A 20,583-nucleotide genomic window follows, 5' to 3' on the forward strand; every position below is an offset into this window, starting at 1 on the left:
TCCTCTTATTTGAAATTGCAATACTTCATTTGCTTTCTTCAGGGCATTTATCAATATTTGTAATAATTACATTTATTTGTTTGGAACTTCTGTAATGCTGGTAATGTTCTAGTTCTTGACTAGAGGTTACACAGTGTGTATCTTATGGAGCTCTGTGCCTATATTTGGGGTAGTTTTGCTTTTTTTTTTCTCATGTGTCTGTTAGACTTCAGAAAATTCTATTTTTAATTTGATATATAGGTTTCTATCATACTTAATTTCTAATTGCATTTGTTATGAAGAACTCATCTCTGTATTGCCCAATTGCCCAATACGAACATTTCATTACTAGTTAAGATTTGGAGTAAAAATTCATTAAATGTTCTGTTTTGTCTTCTTTTTTTTTGCAAAAAAGAAAGAAAGAAAAATGAATCCAAGATGGAAGCGAGTCTTTTTATAACCTAGTTTTGGAAGTAACGTTCCATCACTTCTGCCAAATTCTGTGTGTTAGAAGTGAGTCAGCAGGTCTGGCCCACACTCAAGGAGAAGGGATTACTCAAAGGCATGGATACCGAGAGCCATCTCGGAGGCTGCCCACCACAGCGCGTTTCTTCTGTGCTGACACCTGCATTCGGTGAACTCTCCAGAGGTTGTCATTTCTGCAAAGCATGTCCTGGGGACACTAGAAGGAGAAATAAAACATGGAGGAAACATATCTAAACCATGTTTCATGGCTCTCCGTTTCTTCCGCTGTTGAATCTTTCCCCTAACCCACTTAAAGAAAAGGATTCTGTTCACAGATATTGTGACTGTGCACCCAGAGTTCACAGCCCAGAGACGCAGCAGTATTGGTCATCTCCCTTGCATGACTTGAGAGGAGTCAGGGAGACCCTCTCTTCTTAAAAGAAGCTATTTGATCCTTGGGGTGTAAGAAGTACATTCTCAAGGGCGCAGTATCACCCCCAAGGGCAAAAACTGGTTCTTGAGGGGCAAAAAGTTGTTACTCTTTTTATATAGAAACATAGATGTACACAGAGTACATACACAGATACACGGTATACCTGTGGTATTCACATTTTATGGGGGAATGATTAGGGGGGAAAATGCCTTCAAAAACTCCTTCAGGAGGGTGATAATGAGAAAAAGGTTGAGAAAAACTGGATGCAGGACAGGCCAGTGAAAACATTTCTAGGGCAAGGAAGGCTTCAGGGAGGGAGGGAGGGACTGGGACGCAGATCCAGCTGCGGGTGGAGAAGAGGAGGTGACATTTGGAATTTGCCAGAGTGTGAATGAGTTTTCCCACGTACATATTGGGCTTTGGTTTTACTCCTCGATCTGATTTGACCTAATTTCTACCTTCCAGGGACTCCTCACAGTTTATGACCCACTGAGCGTTCTTTTCTGGTTTTGGAGCATGGCTATGTACAAATTCATTTTAAACATGTTTTCTGACATTTCTGGGAGACTTGGGGTTGTTGGGGAAGGTAGTAGCCAGTGTTCACTTTACCACCTAGAGACGCTGTTCATTACAGAGTGAGAAGAGATTGGCTCCATTTTCCCTCTCCTTCCTCCTTCCTCCCACTCCGTCTGCCGGGCAGAGGTAAAGTCTGTGAGTTGAAGTAAGGCAGAGAGAAGGACTAGAAAATGGGCAGGAGGGTGTGGAATGGAGTAAAAGTTAGTGCAGCGCCAGAAACCTGGCATGACCAGCCACCACATGAGGATCTGGTGCTAATGCTTCTGATGTATCTAGATTTCTGTTTTCTCATTTGTAAAATGAAGGGTTTGTATAAAGTAGTACTTAAGGGTGACTTCGCTTCAACATTATATGATCCCATGAGATACCATCTCCATTTTCACAATAATGTCTGAAAGCACAGCTGTTTTGACTTGTGCATCTTTGGGTTAAGGTTGTGATTCTCCTGCTACAATTTTTTTTTTTTTTTTTTGGCCACGCGGCAGGTGGGATCTTAATTCCCTGACCAGGGGTCGTACCCAAGCCCCCTGCATTGGAAGCGTGGAATCTTAACCACTGGACCACCAGGGAAGTCCTGGTCTCCTGCTGCAATTCAAATACTCTGGGAGACCAATCAAAGTTAAGCTGTTAACCTACAATTGTCACCTTCACGTGAACTACACATCACCACAGTATAAGCAAAAAAGACTCCAATTGTGAGGAGTCTTAATGGATTCAATATAGAAGCCAGGGTTCAAATCTTGTGGGCCCTCCAGGACCTGAAGGACTCTGAGACATGTTTAGCCAAAATAACAATCTAACCTATTACACTGAACCACATGAAATTCCCATTTTTGTAGGTCAAAAATAGTTGAATGTTGACAAACTTCTGTAGTTCAACTTAAGTTTAACCAGCAGATCAGTCTCCTATAATGAGAAGCAAGATTTTTTATTAAGTAAACTTTTTATCTGTGTTATGACACTTTAAATAGTAGTCACTTATTTTTTTCCCATCTTTGTTCGTTTTTGCCATTTTTCCTATTTTTTTTGCCATCAGTTAAATTCGAGTGTAACTAACTTAACTGAATTTGAAAGTGAAAACAAAAGGATAGGTGTCTACTTATAATGAGTTGGCTTGAAAAGCAAAGTTATTTTTCTGGTTCTAAGGAGAGGTTGTTCCCTAATAGATGTGGCCAAACTGCTTGCATTTTTGTAAGACTCTGCTTCATCTGTGCCATGTGTTTCCTGTAGGGTTTGCAACAATTCCTAGTGGAACTGGCCCAAGAAAACAAGAGAAAAAGCACAGAGGCAGGAATAGAAAGATGGATGGTACCCGGCCTTGTTCCATGTTAGCCTGGTTTTTCTAAGTCTGCTCTGGGATTCTGAAAAAACCATCTAGATCTGATTTCTACACTAAAAAAATGAGTAAACTAGATAGATAGGCTGAGGGTTGAAAGGAGAGAGAGATGGAGGAAGGAGAAAGAAGAATTAGGAGAATTACAAGGAGATGGAAGAAACACTGGGAACGATGGAAGAATTTGGAGGATAAGAGGAGCTGGAAGAAGAAGAATTGAGGAGGAGCACTGAAGAGAAATGGAGAAGGAGGGCACTCCTGGTTTCCAATCCATCATCCCTAGATTGGTCACTTCAAGAAAAGAGAAAGCCGATTTAAAATAAAAATAAGTTTGGGGGAAAAAAAAAAAAAAGAAAAGAGAAGGGATGTGAAAGTGACTTGTTTTTTATTCATGAATTTCTTCCCTGACCTCCTTCCAAAAGAACTGAACGGGTCTAAGAGAGCAAGGGAGTGGGGATGTTCTAGAACTGCTTTGTGACAGAGCATGTACAGCTTTCAAAGAAACTTCTGCTTCTGTTTTGCTCCCAGTGTCAGACTATGGCCTAGTAAAACTGAATTAGAAAAGAATAGTTACGCAGTACACCTGAAACGAACACAACAGTGTAAGTCAACTATATTCCAATAAAAATAAAAAAAAAAAAAAAGAAAAGAAATGAATAGTTAAAAAAAAAAAGTGGCAAGGGCTCTCTAGATTCCACCTCTCATCCCTCACAACCTCCAATCCCTTTTGGTTTTTATGTGTTTCTGTGAATTCTGACCTTTCTGGTAATAAACATGGACCTGCCATATTCTGTTAACAGGCAGAAATGTGGTTTAACGTGTGGATTAGGCTGTGCTGACAAACAGTGTGGTCTGTCAGATATTCCACAAAACACTGTCACCTGGAAGAAAGGATCCCTTGAGTAGCTACGTCTTGTCTCCTGATGTACACAGAACTGTCTCATTTCTGAGCAAAAGCACAGGAAAAAAGGAGGACTCACATACTGTTTTTTAGGCCATTTCCTTATTTACATGTCACTGCGCTCAGCAATTCCCAGGACAACACAATCAACTATCCTGACGAAGCAAATAAACTAATAACAGAAATAAAGAAACAATCCCTCTCGGTATTCCTTCTCAAGGTCTTTCTCCCAGGACAACTTTCTTTTCTCCAGAAGCGAAGTCTAAGGCTGAAGATAAGGATGTTATTTGTACACACCCTGGTTCATTGGCAGTATGTATTTTCCGTCTGCCAAAAATGTGAAAAGGAAGCATGCTGAATTTAGATTCCCCAGAACTGAATTCAACTGGATGTCAAATTTCCAGTAGGGCTGGTAAAAGTTTCACTTTTGTTGGCACCTGCAGCTAGAGCAAAGAGACAGCTGTAAAAAACATCTTCTCGCCAAAACGTGATTTGGGAAAGGTCATTTTATTACATGATTTATTTATATTGTTTCGCCATGGTGCATGGTACAAAGCGTTCTGATGTGGACTCAGAGCTGAAAGGAGGAGAAATACTGAAAGAAACCCTTAAGCTCCCTCCATTCACCAGCGTCGCATGGGCCAAGGAGATGTTTGGTGTCAATTTTTTAGCTAAAACAGCCTTCAAGGCAATGCAGCTTTTCCGTTATCACTCAAATTGAAAATAAAGTTCTATCATGATAAGATCAATCTTCTCCCCTATCCTTTGAGGAGGCGTCGGTAAGAAACAGGATCAGAAGTAGATCATGCTTTTACAGTCACCAAGAACAATTAAGATATTCTTTCTCTTTCAGAAAAATGTTTAATCAACTTTCCAATGGTTTATCTTCTTCATACGTTGTGTTGTCATTAAAGGACTTAAATGTTCTCTCCCGGATTTCTTTTCCAGAAGAGGCATGTGTTAGTTACATTCTAAACAGACCTACAGTATTTAATATGGAAAGTTGAATATCTTTTTAAAAGAAAGCAGACGGGCAGTTTTGTTTATCTTCCCTTGACTCTGTCATTGTGTCCTAAACAGGTGGGTGGGATTTTTAATACTACGTTTATAATGGAGACAAGTAGGATTTACTGGATACATACTTCTGATGTGGAATCCAAGTTTCCGAGTTTTGGGGTTGCTGTTGTTGTTGTTTTTTGTTTAGACATCGTTCCTGTTTGTTTATTGCCAGTTATGTCTCAGACACTGGGGTCAGGTGTTTGAAAATGAGAACCAACTAGAGTTTTTACTCTTGCCTTCAGAGTGCAGCTAGGGTTGTGACTTGGTTAAGCTTCTTGTTTCACTGGCTGAAAAGTACTTTAAAGAAGCAAAAAGAGCCAAATAGATTGAGAGAGTGAAGAATCTGGTTTAGCTTGCAGTGGTTCCCCAGCACCCAACCAGCCCCAGGTATCTCCTTTTTATCTTTGTACAGATGTTTATATAGGTAGCAACTTTCAGTATCCTCTAGCCAATGGTAAGTTATTTGATAGTGCAGACCTTATCATCCTATCTTCAAAAGTGGCTCACGGGGGGAAGGCATGAGGTAAGGATGGTATTCTCTGATAATGCCTGTGGATATGTTTGAATGATTTGCCTCTTAGATGATGAAGTCTGATGTCTCTGTGGAATTCCATTTCAGAGAGATTTAAAAATTATACATCATGAATATTCAGCAAAGTTGCCTGGAAGTTCAGCTCCAAGTGACTTAATCATTTTCTCTTCATTTCTCCTTAAACAAGCCGTTGTTGAAACTAGGAAAGGGTTTTTTTTTTCAACAGAAGAAGAAAATGTAAAGTTAAATAACAATACTGTGTGGAACAATTCCTTGAAATTTTGAATGCCTCTCAAAAAAACACGTCACCCTAGTGAGGCCACTTTTAGAGGGCAAGGTTGTTTCTTTAATGGCGCCTCTCTGCTTGGTGGCACATTTCATTAGAGTTTCCAAAGAACACAAGACCAATATAGAATTGATCTTTATTTAGTCTATTTTGCTCTTTTTTGGCTCTGTGTCAGAATAGAGACTCCCAAATCATAAAAAGTCCCTTTTAAAAGTAGAAAGACTATCCCAATAGTTGGGATAAAAATTAAAAATGTAGGAGAGGCAAAAGTGTCTGGAAAAATTACCCAAACTTGATAGAAGGCAAAAAGATTACCGTGAGCCCCTTCAAAGTCATACTAATTTTGCTCCATAGCCCACCTAAACAGATAAAAACCAAACAATATAACAGTCTCAAAGACTAAAGAGAGAATTATTTAGATTACCAAATGTTTGCACACTTTGTGAAACAAGCAAGAAACTTGAAACTGGGACCAGTAGTAGGCGCAGGGTTTGGCCATTTCATTAACCAAACCACCTTTAATTGAACTCTTTGTGGTAATTCAATCACTAGGCCACATTGGATCAAGTCCAAAGCCAGGAGGTCTTAAACCAATTTCTTCCCTATGGTGGACGGTGAGATTCCCCACCTATGATCTAAGCATGACATACCAATTAATTGGAATCCAACTCACTAGAGAAGTTACTAATGAACATATTAAAATAATAACACATTACATGTACTTAGCACTTCTTACAAGTCTCAGTACCCCAACCTTGGAAGAGAGATATTATTATCCTCATTTTGCCAATAAGAACACAAGTGCCTGGAAAGGTCAAACAACTGTTTAGTCGGTAACACTCAGAGCTGGGAATAGACGTTGAGACTTTGTGAGCTGTGAGCAAGTTTGTACAGGTAAACACGCCTAGGTTTGAGTCATGGTTTCAATACTTACTAGTTGAGTAACCCTGAATAAGTCACTGACTTTCTGAACTTTAGTTTCTTCCTCTTTATTAAGGAGAAAAACTACCAGTAACTCAAGATTGAGAGCATTAAAAGAGACCCTTCACTTAAAGCACTTAGTACAATGCCTGGCTCATAGTAAACACTCAATAAACCTTAGCTGGATTGAAAAACAAAACAAGATGACAATGCAAATTGATTTCAAAAGATTCACCCAATGTATTCAAGGCGATAGCTTCAAAGTACAGGAACATTCAACTCAGTGTCCGATACCCAAAAAGGTAAATGATGGTGAGAACTCAAGTGGAAAATGATGAGTTACAGGCATAGTATAGTGTATGATATTAAAAGAAATACATGATTCATCATGTTTACTGTAACTAATAAGGCAGGAAGGTGAGCATACACTTCAGAAAGCTTTTGAACACAGCAGTGAGACAATAAACCCATTTCTAGCTACCTTTCAGTTAGTTTACGAAATCAATGGATATTCTGGTTTACAGAAGTTATATATGTTTCTATAAGCCTTTTTAAGTACAAGGGGCTTACAAAATTAAAAGGGTAAATTTCAAGACTATTTGAGAGCAGTCAGGGTTCCCTTTTTACCTTTCCTTTTCTGGATCCTCTAGTGATTTACAGCAAAGTTTACTTGACCTTCCAGTAAAGTCTTCAGTTATTTGGGGAAATAAAAAAGATGGGAAGATTAAAGAAATCAGAGTGACAGAGGTTGCCAGGGCTGGCAAAATGATTCCAATCTCTGAATCCCTGTGCCTTGAATCCCCTAAGAGAGATTACGGGCAAATCCAGGGCAGCACACCAAGGCAAGCTACAGTACAGAGCAACCCAGACATTCCTGCTTATTAGATCCTGATGCTGAGGAGGCACCAAAAGGGGAGCACTGAAGAAGGCATTAATTCCATCTTTGGATTGTTAAAGCCTTTAGGAGTAGCAGTGAGGGGCTGTTAAGTGAGGTGAAAATGCTTTGAGACAACCAGAAACACATAGCAGTTAACTTCTTCTAAGTTGAATCAACTTCTCTCTCCCCTGCTAAGTAAGGTATACCAGGGACCAGCAGAGGCTTCTCTCTCTCTCTCTTTTTAGAATCTCTATCATTTTAGAAACAGCCCTTCCAAAATAAATCAACAGAAACCACTCTTGCATCACCTTATCATAAAGATAATATTCTTCCTTTTTTTAAGGTTACATGAGCCCATTTCCTTCATGAAAGATGGCTCTGGGAATTTCACTGATCATCAATTAAATACTAGCAACCTATTTACCCTGGAATCCCCTTACCAGAAGCCCTTCTCAACCATGTAGAATGTTAAAATTCAACGTTTAAGAACAGTTCATTCTGGGCTGTCTGCGATGGAGAAAGGGGATGAGAACCATTTTCAAGGGCTTTTCTCGTGACATTTACTCCTCAGCTTGGCGGCAGAACACGTCAGCTCTCTTAGACGGCAGCTGCGTGCACGTCCCTCCTGACTGCCGTGCCAGGGCACTGCGTCTTCAGTCCTCAGAGGGGCCGTCAGTCTCATCTGAGAACTGGACGGGGGCCACCAGCGGGCAACAAACAGCGGTCCCTTCCCGCTCCTCACAGCAAAGAAAGAAAAATAAAGGTTGATGGAGGGAAGTGTAGGAGGGACAAAGGTGTTGAGAAGAATGCCCCCAAACTTAGAAATAAGGCAAAAAAATTACCGTGAGCCCTTGCAAAGTCATACTAACAGTTCTAATGAGCCCACCTAAGGGTCATTTGAAGCTCCAGGGCTGCACTGTTCAATATGGTAGCGACTAGCCACGTATGACTATTTCAAGTCAAATTTGAATTAAAATTAAATTCAAAAGTCAGTTCTTTGGTCACTCTAACCACATTTCATATGTTCAAGGGCAACATGAGGCTAGTGGGTACTGTAATAGCCCAGATAAAGAACATTTCCATCATGGCATAAAGTTCTATTGGACAGCTGTTCTAAGGGAAAGTAACATTGCCTTAAAATTTACTGTTAATTAGAGTTCAGACTCTGTAAAATTAGATGTCAGTTGATAGAAGACTGATAAATTTCAAATAGTTTTTGTTTCCTAGAGATGCAAATAATTTTCGTCCAGAATAACAGATAACTCTACAAGTTATGATTTTATTGCTCTGAAGGAAATTGATCAGCTTTATTTCTAAATTTTCAATCTTGTTCCAGCATTTTTTAAATTGACTAAATATACATCGGTTTTTATATCCTCCCTTGGATCACCTTTGCCATCCTGCTGTGTCCCTTGTTACTGAGTTAGAGAAATCCTTGACATTTACCCACTATACATTTGAAAGTATTATATTTCTAACTTTTAAGGAATTGTACTCTGACAAAGGGATTGAACAGATGCACTCAGCAAGAATTTGATTTAAATACGGTCTAAGTTAAATATTGGGCAGATTGTTCTCTTGGCAAAATTTATGTAAATGTGTCGCAGCTTTTCCAACAATGCAGCACGACAGCATAGAGATTAAGAGTATAGGCTGAGAAGATCTTGGTCAAGGTCTGCAGAAGCTACCACTAGGATAATATACAAGAAGGAAGTACAAACAAAATAGAAAAGAAAAAAGTTGAGGAAAATGGAAACTTTTCCCTTTTTACTTTGTATAATACTCTATGGTTTGATTTTTTTTTCTTTTTGGATTAATGAGCACATAGAACTACATAATTTAAAATAAAACTAAAACAGAAGTTGCATATACAGGGAGGCAAGTTACTATTTAGTATTAAGTCAGCATTCTGTCACGTACTAGCTGTGTGACCTCGGGCAAATTATTCAATTTCCCTGAGCCTCAGTTTCCTCATCTGTAAAATGAAACTCATAACAAGTAGATCATAGGGCTGGCGTAATGATTAAATTAGATAATGTCCTTACATAGTAAGGACTTGATAAATGCTAGCTGTTACTGTTATCATGCCTGGGATACCTGGGAGCATTTCATACAGTTACTAGAAGAAAATGCAACATTAATGCCTCCCAAGTGATTTTGAAAACTCATGTGAATTCTACCCTCTTATCTGTGATTTATTTCATTTTAATTTGAACATAATTTCCTCTCACATTCTTCCGGTCGAGATGTTTCACATGTATCTCGACTTTTCCTTCTTCTTGGTAAGCTCAGTGTACAATCAGGATTGCAAATACCTCAGAGGAAAGTCTGGCATCTGTGACAGATAACAGGCTATGGGTTCAATTTTCCCAAACACTACTAGGAAAAGCTGTTAAACCTAATTTTAGTTGACTTTGAGAAATCAAGAGTGTCAGACAAAATACACACACGCTCGCACAAACATACAAATACCACTAACACCAACACCAATACCACCCAAACAGTGTCCAAACACGACCCAACAACTTACCAGAACTTTCAGTTTGGACAATTATTTTTGGTAAAAGAAAGGAGAAAAGAACAAAGACTCCATGCATGACACAGTCACACCAAGCCCCTCCATCTCCTGCCCCGCCCTAACTTCTTTCACTTCCTCTTTCTTCTATCAGAATACATACATTTGAAGCAATTTACCCATTAGAAGAGAGGGGACCCCAGAGAGGGGAAACTCATAAGCAAACTCAGCCACAAAGAGCCAATCTTAAGAGGGTCAAAACCCAAAGTAGCCCGGAGTCTCCCTGGGAGCATGGAAATCCCTCCCCCCCATCCCCGGGGAAGCACATAACCAAGGTTCTACTGCCCTGCCCATGGCAGATGGTGGTGTGGGACGTCATCATGTGCACCTGTGGATTCCTCAGAGAGAAGAATAGACAGATATTAAGTCTTTTGATCCCATGACAGTTAATGGAAAGATATTTGTAGTAGGTATTAAGCAAAGAGTTTTTGTGAAAATAGTCTCCTTACCCACGTTTATCCAGTGCCCTTAAAGGATCATTTAATATTATTTTTATTAATATGCAGTATTAATAAAAGTAATATTTAATATTATTACTTCAAGGGTCACTTTCCTTAGACTTAAATAGGCTTTGGCCATAAGTTCCCTATAAACGGTTTCTGCCCCCTATGGCCTATTGTATCGAGAAACCTGTCCAGTCTCTACTTCCTGGAATTCTTCATGTATGGTGCTTAGCATAGTACATGGGAACATGGAAAGCATTTAATAAGTGTTGGATCTCATTGTTATTACACCTGATCCAACTCCGGGTGATTATAAGGAGGTTAATTCCTAGTATTTCTTAGGCTTATTGAGTAAAAGCCAGTTGTGTTATTTATCAGGATCCTGGCAATAAATAGGATGCACCATTACCCCCAAAGTTGGCCATAATGATAAGGTGTTAAAGGAGGAAGGTGTGGGTTTGATGAAACAAGAAGTGGTAAAGCACCCAGAGACTAGCAAACCTAAGCAGTCGTGACCATTCCTATGGACTGAATGTTGTACCCCTCCAAATTCCTATGCTGAAATCCTAACCCCCAGTGGTACTGGGTCATGTGGGTGGAACACTCATGAATGAGATTAGTGCCTTTCTAGGAATAGGAGGGGTTCCTTAAAAAATTAAAAATAGTGCTACCATATGACCCAGCAACCCCACTCCTGGGCATATATCTGGAGAAAACCATAATTCAAAAAGATACATGCACCCCAATGCTCACTGCAGCACTATTTACAATAGCCAAGACATGGAAGCATCCTAAATGTTCATCAACGGATGAATGGATAAAGAAGATGTTGTACATACATACAATGGAATATGACTCAGCCATAAAAAAGAATGAAATACTGCTATTTGAGGCAACATGGATGGACCTAGAGATTGTCATGCTGAGTGAAGTAAGTCAGACACAGAAAGACAAATATCATATGATATCGCTTATATCTGGACTCTTAAAAAAAAATGGTACAAATGAACCTATTTAAAAAACAGGAATAGAGTCACAGATTTAGAAAACAAACTTATGGTTACTAAGGGGGAAAGGGGAGGGGGATAAACTGGGAGATTGGGATTGACATATACACACTATTATATATAAAATAGATAACGGACCTACTGTATAGCACAGGGAACTCTACCCAATACTCTGTAATGACCTATATGGGAAGAGAATCTAAAAAAGAGTGGATACGTGTATATGTATAACTGATTCACTGTGCTGTACAGCATAAACTAACACAACATTATAAATCAACTATACTCCAATAAAAATTAATTTAAAAAAAAGAAGAGAAAGGGGAGCTTGCTTCTCTCTCTGCTCTTGGCCATGTGAAGATACAATGAGAAGACAGTCGTCTGCAAATGAGGAAGTGCTCTCTCACCAGACACCAGTGTTGCCGGTGCCTTGATCTTGAACTTCCCAGCCTCCAGAAAATAAATGTCTATTGTTTAGGCCACCCAGTCTGTGGTAATGTGTTATGATAGCCCAAGCTGACTTAGACAACCATCGTGGGCTAACGAAGTAAGGGGTAACCTTAGGCTCTGCCAGAGGGGAGTTGACAAAACAATAAGGGAAGAGGGCAGAGATACCCTAACTTCTCTCTCTTGCCTCTGATTTTCTTGTCGGTGTCATTCTCTAGCTGAACCCAACTTGAAGCTAGCTGACCAAGGAGCCCCAGATGCAGCCTAAAAGGCTGTGCTGCAGAGATGGGCAAACAAGAACTCTGAGGGAATAGAGAGAGAATAACTATGTTTTAAGAACCTGGTTCTTAAAACAGATTAATTTGCCTATTTACTCCTGATGTTTAAAATTCACTCTGTATAGGAGACCCATCCTGGCCTCTGTCCCTCCTTCTGGCAATCTCCTTCCCTTCATTAGTAAACGTTGCCATTGAAACAACAACCTAAGCAAGTCAGAGGATATACAAAGATAACTTGTGCTACTTAATTTCAAAGCTCCAGCTCTTTGAACCTGTTTCTCATTGAAGGCAAATTAGTTAATTTCAAATGTGCTCTGCGAATATCAACAGACCACCCAAATGTTTACTTGTTTTAAGCCATCCTCCTAGTAGGTGAAAAGAATCCATTTGCTTTGAGAGAAAGAAGGGGTGGGCATTCATGCATATAAGTTGTCTAAATGAAGGGCCAGTTGCATATTAAAACAACATTAATTATTCATTTAGCAAAGGAGAAAAATTTACCTAACATGGAAAACCCCTAGGGTGACATTCTTTTCTACAAACTTGCTTCTAAGCCAAATAACATCCCAAATACCCCTCTTATTCAACCTCTCTTTCTGGAAATGAGAAAAAGGCTGTGGAAAGAAAAACAACTCAATGCTTTATAGTCACACCATGTCTTCAAGGTTGGGATATGCAAGTTCTCTTGCACCAGAAGGTCAGATCCAGAATTCCAGAGCTGAAGAACTGTGCATGGAAAAATCCCTGGCCTCTGCCTCTCTAATAAAGATCAAACTTTGGAAAAAGTCAGTGGGGTCTGTTCCAGGCCTGGGATTTCATGGCCTGGCAGAAGAGGACCCCCTGAGGAGATGGCTAACACCTGGCTGAGTTTCCAAGGCCCCTTCCTCTCTCTCTGCTCCCCAGGGACTTTCTGGAAGCAGAACAATCACTGTCCAAATTCTACTCACAGTCAACCAACAAGAGAAAAGTCTACTGTTCTTCCAACTGGAATGCTTTAGATTTTCAACAGCAGACTGAAGGCATATCCCTGGGACTGGAGGAAGAAGAATATCCAAAGAACACATTTTTATTTGCTAGAAAACAAGCACTTTGTTCACTTAATCATAACAAAGTCAGGAATCTGGATCTTTCCTACTCTATTGGTCTGAAAAAAATTGGGCTTGTCTTCCCCTTCAAAATATGGGATCATAGCAATGGCCTTCAAGAATTTTTGCTGTTGTTTCGGTTTTAATAAATTGAAAAGTTCGATAGGTAGCCTATCTTGGGAAGTCCTGCATATGAACCTGATATTGCTGAGGGCACAGCGTTGTTAAAATTTTCAGAGTAGCAGCTATCTATCTGGAGTCACCAAAGGAGCCTTGGGGAGGCCCACTGACCTACAGACATCTTCCCCGTTACTTGCTTGGATGGTCTGAAATTCAGCCTTCAGAGGTTTATTTCTTTGGATGTTTCAACTGTCTTGCTTTCTGAGACCCATACTCAAACAGATGGTACAAGAAAGGATGTTTTTGGAACTGTTGGGATCCCTGACAGTTTTGGGAAAGGTGGTACAGAGGAGTAGGGTATTCTGATGGTTTGAAAAGAGGGCGTTGAAAAGATGCTAAACATACTTGCACCCACTTCATAACTTTTCTGAAGGTTTATCAGCACTTTACACATTTCTTTCGAAAAGAGAAAGGCTTAAGGTTCAGAACATCCCACTTATCAGCTATGTGGCCTTTGGCGAATCTCTTAAACTTTCTAAGCCTCAGTTTCACCATCAGTAAAATAGGACAGTAAAACTTACACTTTATCAAAGCTTTGTGAGGTTGACGTGAGATAATTTATATGAAGTTACTACCATGGTGCTTAGAATATAGTAGGTGCTCAGTGTGTGAAATATGATGATGATGATGATGATGATGATAATTCCCTCTGCTCTCTACAAACACATAAATAAGGAAGGACATTTAAATGTGTACAGAGTAAAAAAAAAAAAATAAGGAAGGAGCAGATGGTTGGAACATTTCAATGGCAGCTGGCTCGCTGTTTCACTCTTGCGCTACTCGTGTCCCTTGCTGGGAAAAGGGAGGCTTTATAAAGAAACTGCCGTTGCTTTCTGTAGAGCTGATTGACTCAGAGGAGAGAGAGAAACACAGGGGAAACCATAAATAGATGCAGCTGTCTGATGCCTCAGGTCCGTCCCTGGGAGAATATTTATTTAGCTCCAAGGAAACAGTTTTATTTGGCAGATTATGGTTTTACAATTTCTTGCATCTGAATGTTAACATTTCCTCTCTCCAACTAACTCCTTTATAACTTGAATAATGTGGCCTTTAACATTTTCTGTGGCTACTAGCCTGCCTGAAATTTAACTAGCCTGATGTAAGCCCAATCTCACATTGTATCGCCTTATGTAGGGATAATAGTCCAGGAAGGTACTGGGAAACAAGAAAACAAAAAGTAGCGGATAAAGGGTCAAATTGAGGCATGCAGGATTTAGTTTGACGATAATCCTAATTTGCCCCGCAACAGGGTTTGCAATGGAAGGAAAATGATGTAGGTAAGGGTTTAGTCCTTATGAAGAGGGCTCGAAAGCCATTCCACTATTTTTATGTGATAAAAATCATTTCAAGGGCATATTTTCTTTGTATGTTGACCTGATGGCTTGATTTTTCTGGACGCCTGTCTAGCACCTTAAAAAAGAAAGAGAGAGCAAGGAGAGAGGAGCAGTGCGGATAGACGTGAGCTCTGTTGTTCACCCAGCTGTCAACTCTGCACTTACCCATGGGGCAGTGCGGCTCCTTGAATTGCCTGCCATTTTCACTTAGTCAAGTTCCAGTTGTAGGAACAACGCCCTTCTTTTAAACTCAAACAGCACTTTGTCAAATGGGCCCTAATACAACACTCTGGAGCTGCCGTGTCTCAAAGACTGTCTGAAAAGGGCTCTAGAGTTTTCAGATCCAGTACGTGAGACTGGACCACGAGCAGCCTCATGTCCATCTCTTCATATCCATCCACCTGTGAATTTTAAGGCCCACCTTACAGGCTCCTCCCCACTCAAATCCAGTTGGAGATACTCTTGGCTCCTTATATTCATTAAACAGAAATGTTGGAGATCCCCCTAGGCTCACCTAAGATTCTGACGTCCATGGATCTCCAGGGCTGCTAATTACCAGCCACATCCACATTCCCCTGGGAATGGAGATTCCATACATACTCTACATACAGAGGTCAGAACTTTCCAGATAACCGCCATCACTTGGCCAGATGCTATTAACGTTAATGCCACTCGCCATCCCTCATCCTGATCCTAGTAATAAAGGTACAAAACTTTACATAGTTTACATATATACTTGATAAAGCATATACCAGGTATCTTCTTAGAAGAGGTTTGACGTTGCTTACAAACAGGGAGACTACTTTACTCCTATCACCCCCAAATCATTATTAATAGCACCTCCTTTACCCTTAAAAGTGTCACAATTTCAGTGACAATATGTGTGCTCACCATGTTTTTAGAAGAGTCACCGTCACGGAGAGTACTTGAGAAACCGTATTATTCCCCCATATTCATCTAGGCAAAGGTTATGTTCCTGTAACAAAGGGGACCCCCCACCCCCAGCCAAATACTGTGGTTTAAGGAATACAGAGCTTATTTTCTTTCTCACCTAACAGTTCTGACATGAGTTGTCCAGGTTGGCAGGATCTTTCCTCCACAGCGTCGTCCAGGAACCAAAAAGTTCCTTCCATATGGTTGTGCCACCATCTCACAGGCGGTCAAATTTGTCTACATATTTGAATCAAGATTGTAGCTGGGCTCCAACTCATAGGAAGCAGAAGAGGGAGAATGAAGGAGAGCATGCCCAAAGGTTGAGAGCCCAGAACCAAAGGCAGCACATACCATTTCTGCTCCCATTTCTCTTGGCAAGAACCTAGTTACATGCCATGCCTAGTGTTTTATCCTTAGTTCCTTTGAAAGCAAAGCCTGGAGCAAAAGCTGTTGTATTATTTTATCAGGGAGTGCAACGCGGAGAAGCAGAAGTGAGGAAGACAATGGAACGCGGTAAGGAAGGAGTGAAAGCAAATGGGAGGGGGCATTACTGAGTTCGCTAATGCTTGGTATCAAGTTCTTGTGGGATTATGTTTTGGGAGGCCATGCACAGTGGTGGAGAAGAATTTATTCACTGGTTTCTATTTCCTATTGGAAAGGTTCAGAGGCATTAAACCCCCTGAAGTTTTAAGTTGAGCATCTTTTCTTCCTTCCTTTTTTCCTTCCATCCATCCATCCATTTAACACAGTTCTACGATGTACCATTCTATGAGTTTGGACCAACGAATACAGTTGTGTAACCACCACTATAAAGATAATAGTACATTATCTCAAAAAGTTCCTTTTCATCCATTTGTAGCCATCCCCTCCTCTCACTTCAGCCCCCGTCAACCACTGGTCTTTGTTCTGTCACTGTGTTTTGCCTTTTGCAGGATGTCATATAAATGTAATTACACTGTATGTAGCCTTTTAATTCTGGCTTCTTTCACTTAACATAATGTGTTCGGTCTTTTTTCATTTTCAGTCTATCGTTTGCATTGCTGCTGGTGTTCTGGTGTTATGTATTTTTTTAAAATTGAAGTATAGTTGATTTACAATGTTGTGTTAGTTTCAGGTGTACAGTTAAGTGATTCAGATATGTATACAGATATATGTATATACATATATATTCTTTTTAAAATTGATTAATTAATTTTTATTTATTTATTTTTGGCTGCATTGGGTCTTCGTTGCTGTGCGTGGACTTTCTCTAGTTGTGGCGAGCGGGAGCTACTCTTTGTTGCGGTGCGCGGGCTTCTCGTTGTGGTGGCTTGTCTTTGCTGCGGAGCACGGGCTCTAGGCATGTGGGCTTCAGTAGTTGTGGCACACAGGCTCAGTAGTTGTGGCGCACGGGCTTAGTTGCTCTGCGGCATGTAGGATCTTCCCAGACCAGGGCTCGAACCCGTGTCCCCTGAATTGGCAGGCGGATTCTTAACCACTGTGCCACCAGGGAAGTCCTACATATATATATTCTAAAAACTAAAAACAAGAAACTTGTATATAAATGTGTATTAGTCATAATAGCCAAAAAATTAAAACAACCTAAATGTCCATCAACAGATGAATGGATAAGTGTTGTATACCAATACAGTGGACTATTATTCAGGAATAAAAGGGAGAGAGGTACTGATACAATGTGAGTGAAGCTTGAAAATATGCTAACCTAAAGATGCCAATGACAAAAAGCCATATACTGTTTGACTCCATTTATATGAAACGTCCAGCATAGACAAATCTGTAGAAGCACAAAGTTGATTCCCTAAGAATGGGGGAGTGGAGATTTGGTGGGGGATGACAGCTAAAGGGTGCCAGTGTTTTGGGGGGGAGCATACTGAAATGTTCTAAAAGTGGTTGTAGTGATGGATACACAACTCCGTGAATATAATACAACTGTTAAATTGTATACTTTACAAAAAGACATAAAAAAACCCATAATATGTTTGATGTTCACCCATGTTGTTTCCTGTATCAACTTTTTTATTGTTGAGTAGTATTCCATAGTCCAAATGTAGCACAGTTTGATGATCCATTCATCAGTCAAAAGGTATACGACTTGCCTCCAGTTTTGGATCCTTATGAATAAAGATGCTATAAAATATTCACATACACGTTTTTGTATGAACAGGTCTTCATTTCTCTTGTAAACGCCACAACAATCTTTTGAGTTAGACATTGATGTTCCTATGATACAGGTGAAGAAACTGGGTTAGTAAAAATTAAATTTAAGTAATTGACCCAGTGTCATGCAGCTATTTGAGTGGTGAAAACATGGATTTGAACCCAGGTGTCTCAAGCTCATGGTCTTTGAGAAAAAGACACATAAACAAACAATTACATTACATATAAGCAAACACATGTACAATAAGTTATATCATAGAAAAATAAGTGCCAATAAAATATAATGGAATCTGAGAAAAGGGTGCGTAACCCTTTACCCTAGGTGATCATACAGCTCTCCAGGTTGAGCCTAAAATTCTGGTCTGAAAGCATGAGCTGGTGTTCTCTAAGCAGGCAGATGGTGGAAGGGTTAGAATGTTAAGTGTTACAGGGACAAGGACTTTGGTCAGTTTTGTTATCTGCTGCCTCCCAAGAATCTGGAACTGTAGCTTGCATATAGAAGGCACTCAATAAGTAGTTCTTGAATGAATGAATGAATGAATGAATGAATTTCAGGCAAAGGTTCATAGCATGTAAGGGCAGGGCACCTGGTTTACACTGACTCCCCTTGTCTAGTACACGGTCTCCCCTTCAGGTGTGAGAGACATTTTCCAGCTGCTTCTCATGGAGCCTTTTGCAGACACCTTGACATGGTTTTTAAACTTCCAGCTGTCCAGTGGCCACACCCTGTCCCCTGAGCCCTGGGAGTCAAGAGTCTTTATCTCTAACAAGGCCCTTTCGACAAGCCAGGTTTTGACCTCTGTGAGCTGCCCCAGGGTGCAAACAAAACAGAGATGGGAAACTCAGGAGGCAGGTTATCTGCCAGTTTCTGTTTCTTGTCTCTAAGGCACCAGCTCAGGTTTTAGCCAAAGAAGGCTAAAGCCCATGGAGTGGCAGGTCCCAGGGGAGAGAGAAGAGAAAGACGCGCTATTATTCCAGAAGTTGGCAAAAGGCATGGGGCAGGGAGGTGGTCAGGCGGCTGCACCGGGTGTCAGAAAGGCAGGTGGAGAGGCTGCTGTCCTTTTTCCTTACTACAAAAGTGCTACCTGCTATTATAGAAAAATTTTAAACCATTAAAAATCAAAAGAAGAGCCTAAAATGATCCCCGTCCCAACACTGAAAGTCGCAGTTAACATATCAGCAAAGATATTTGTTTCCTAGGGGCGTACGTGGGCACGCAAGCGCACGCGATGGAATAATACCTGTAAACTGCATTCTCACATAATGGAATATCAGGAACATTTTGTACCATCATCAATTGTCAACCAATTGATTTTAAATAGCTGTATTTTCTTCAGAAGTTGATTTAACCAATTATCAGGATACACTTTCATGATTGTTTTCAGAAAAAGAATGTCACGTGGTGCTTAAGAGAATGGGTTTTAGTGTGGGTTACGGATTTCAGTCCCATTCTTTGGCACTTCCTGGCTTGCATAACCTTGGGCACGGGACTTAATTACGTTACGTAATCAATAAAATGAGGATGCTAATAGTACCTGCTTCACAGGTCTCTCTCACGGAGCCCATGAGATGATACACATGAAATACTTGGCATCGTACCCACCACCTAGGAAACCCTCCATATATTCAATGCACAGCTGTAATTATGAGTATAAAAAATAAACAACATAGAAAAATATAAAATTTTAAAAATCACCTGCAAGCCTACCACCTAGAGATAATCGATATTATCTGTGTCTTATTACACTTGAGCTCCTGTAAACAATACTTGGCAGGCATCTGTCCCTGCCAAGTACTATTGCCCTGTAGTCTATATCATCTTTTTTTAATGACGGCAGCACATTTCACTGATATGAATATGCCAGGATATATTCTTTTTTGTTCTTTTAAAGATTTTTAAAATAAATTTACTTATTTATTTATTTTTGGCTGCGTTGGGTCTTCATTGCTGCACGCGGGCTTTCTCTAGTTGCGGTGAGCGGGGGTCTACTCTTCATTTCAGTACGCAGGCTTCTCACTTCAGTGGCTTCTCTTGTTGTGGAGCACAGGCTCTAGGCGCGCGGGCTTCAGTAGTGGCACGTGGGCTCAGTAGCTGTGGCTCATGGGCTCTAGAGCGCAGGCTCAGTAGTTGTGGCGCACGGGCTTAGTTGCTCCGCCACATGTGGGATCTTCCCGGACCAGGGCTCGAACCCATGTGCCCTGCAATGGCAGGCGGATTCTTAACCACTGCGCCACCAGGGAAGCCCCCAGGATACATTCTTGACACAGAAGAAAATAAAGCCCAGTGGAACACAAGCCCTGGGTTATGAGACTGGCCAGATCTTCACAGTGCACATTTCCTAATGCAGGCTAAGAATAATCTCGCCACAAGCTCAACTCTGCAGAGTCAGGAAGCATCTGAGAACTGTGTCCCCATTTCCTAATTGGAGCTGACCTTGATTGTTCCAGGACAATACCCTTCACCTGCATACTCTATTTGGCACTCAGACGAATAAAAATGGGAAACAAAGTCCCCTGGTTGCTCCTGCTGACTCAGCAAGCAGGGGCCCCCGGGGTGGGGGGGGGGGTTCGGGGCAGTTTGGTCGAGCAGGCGTTCAGGCTCCCCTGAGATTCACAGCCTCCTGGGGGCCAGATGGGGGGCTGGCTTGTTTACACTGCATCCAGACCAAACAGCTGGGGAAATTGTAACCCCTTTTGTTTTCCCCTGATGCCTTAAAAAGAAATCTGATTTTATCACACAAAGATGTTTCTTTTTCTCATTCTTTGTTTCTTTCTCTCCTTT

The 20,583-nt window shown here is 40.7% G+C and overlaps 1 protein-coding gene across 14 annotated transcripts in view; it reads left to right on the forward strand.

Moving 5' to 3' along the window:
• Window positions 1-20,583, forward strand: part of LOC309637527 (uncharacterized protein) — a 432,423-nt gene that overhangs the window by 200,911 nt on the left and 210,929 nt on the right. For 3 of the 14 annotated variants that reach the window (XR_014250590.1, XR_014250591.1, XR_014250592.1), the window contains one exon: window positions 1-19,874. This exon is cut by the window's left edge. The exons of the other annotated variants lie outside the window; for them this stretch is intronic. The gene's annotated coding sequence lies outside the window, so the exon portion shown is untranslated. Of the gene's footprint in view, window positions 19,875-20,583 lie in introns of those variants that run through there. 14 annotated transcript variants of the gene reach the window in all.

The sequence above is a fragment of the Balaenoptera physalus genome (genome assembly GCF_965194825.1).
Source record: "Balaenoptera physalus genome assembly, chromosome: 11".
Classification (NCBI taxonomy): Eukaryota; Metazoa; Chordata; class Mammalia; order Artiodactyla; family Balaenopteridae; genus Balaenoptera; species Balaenoptera physalus.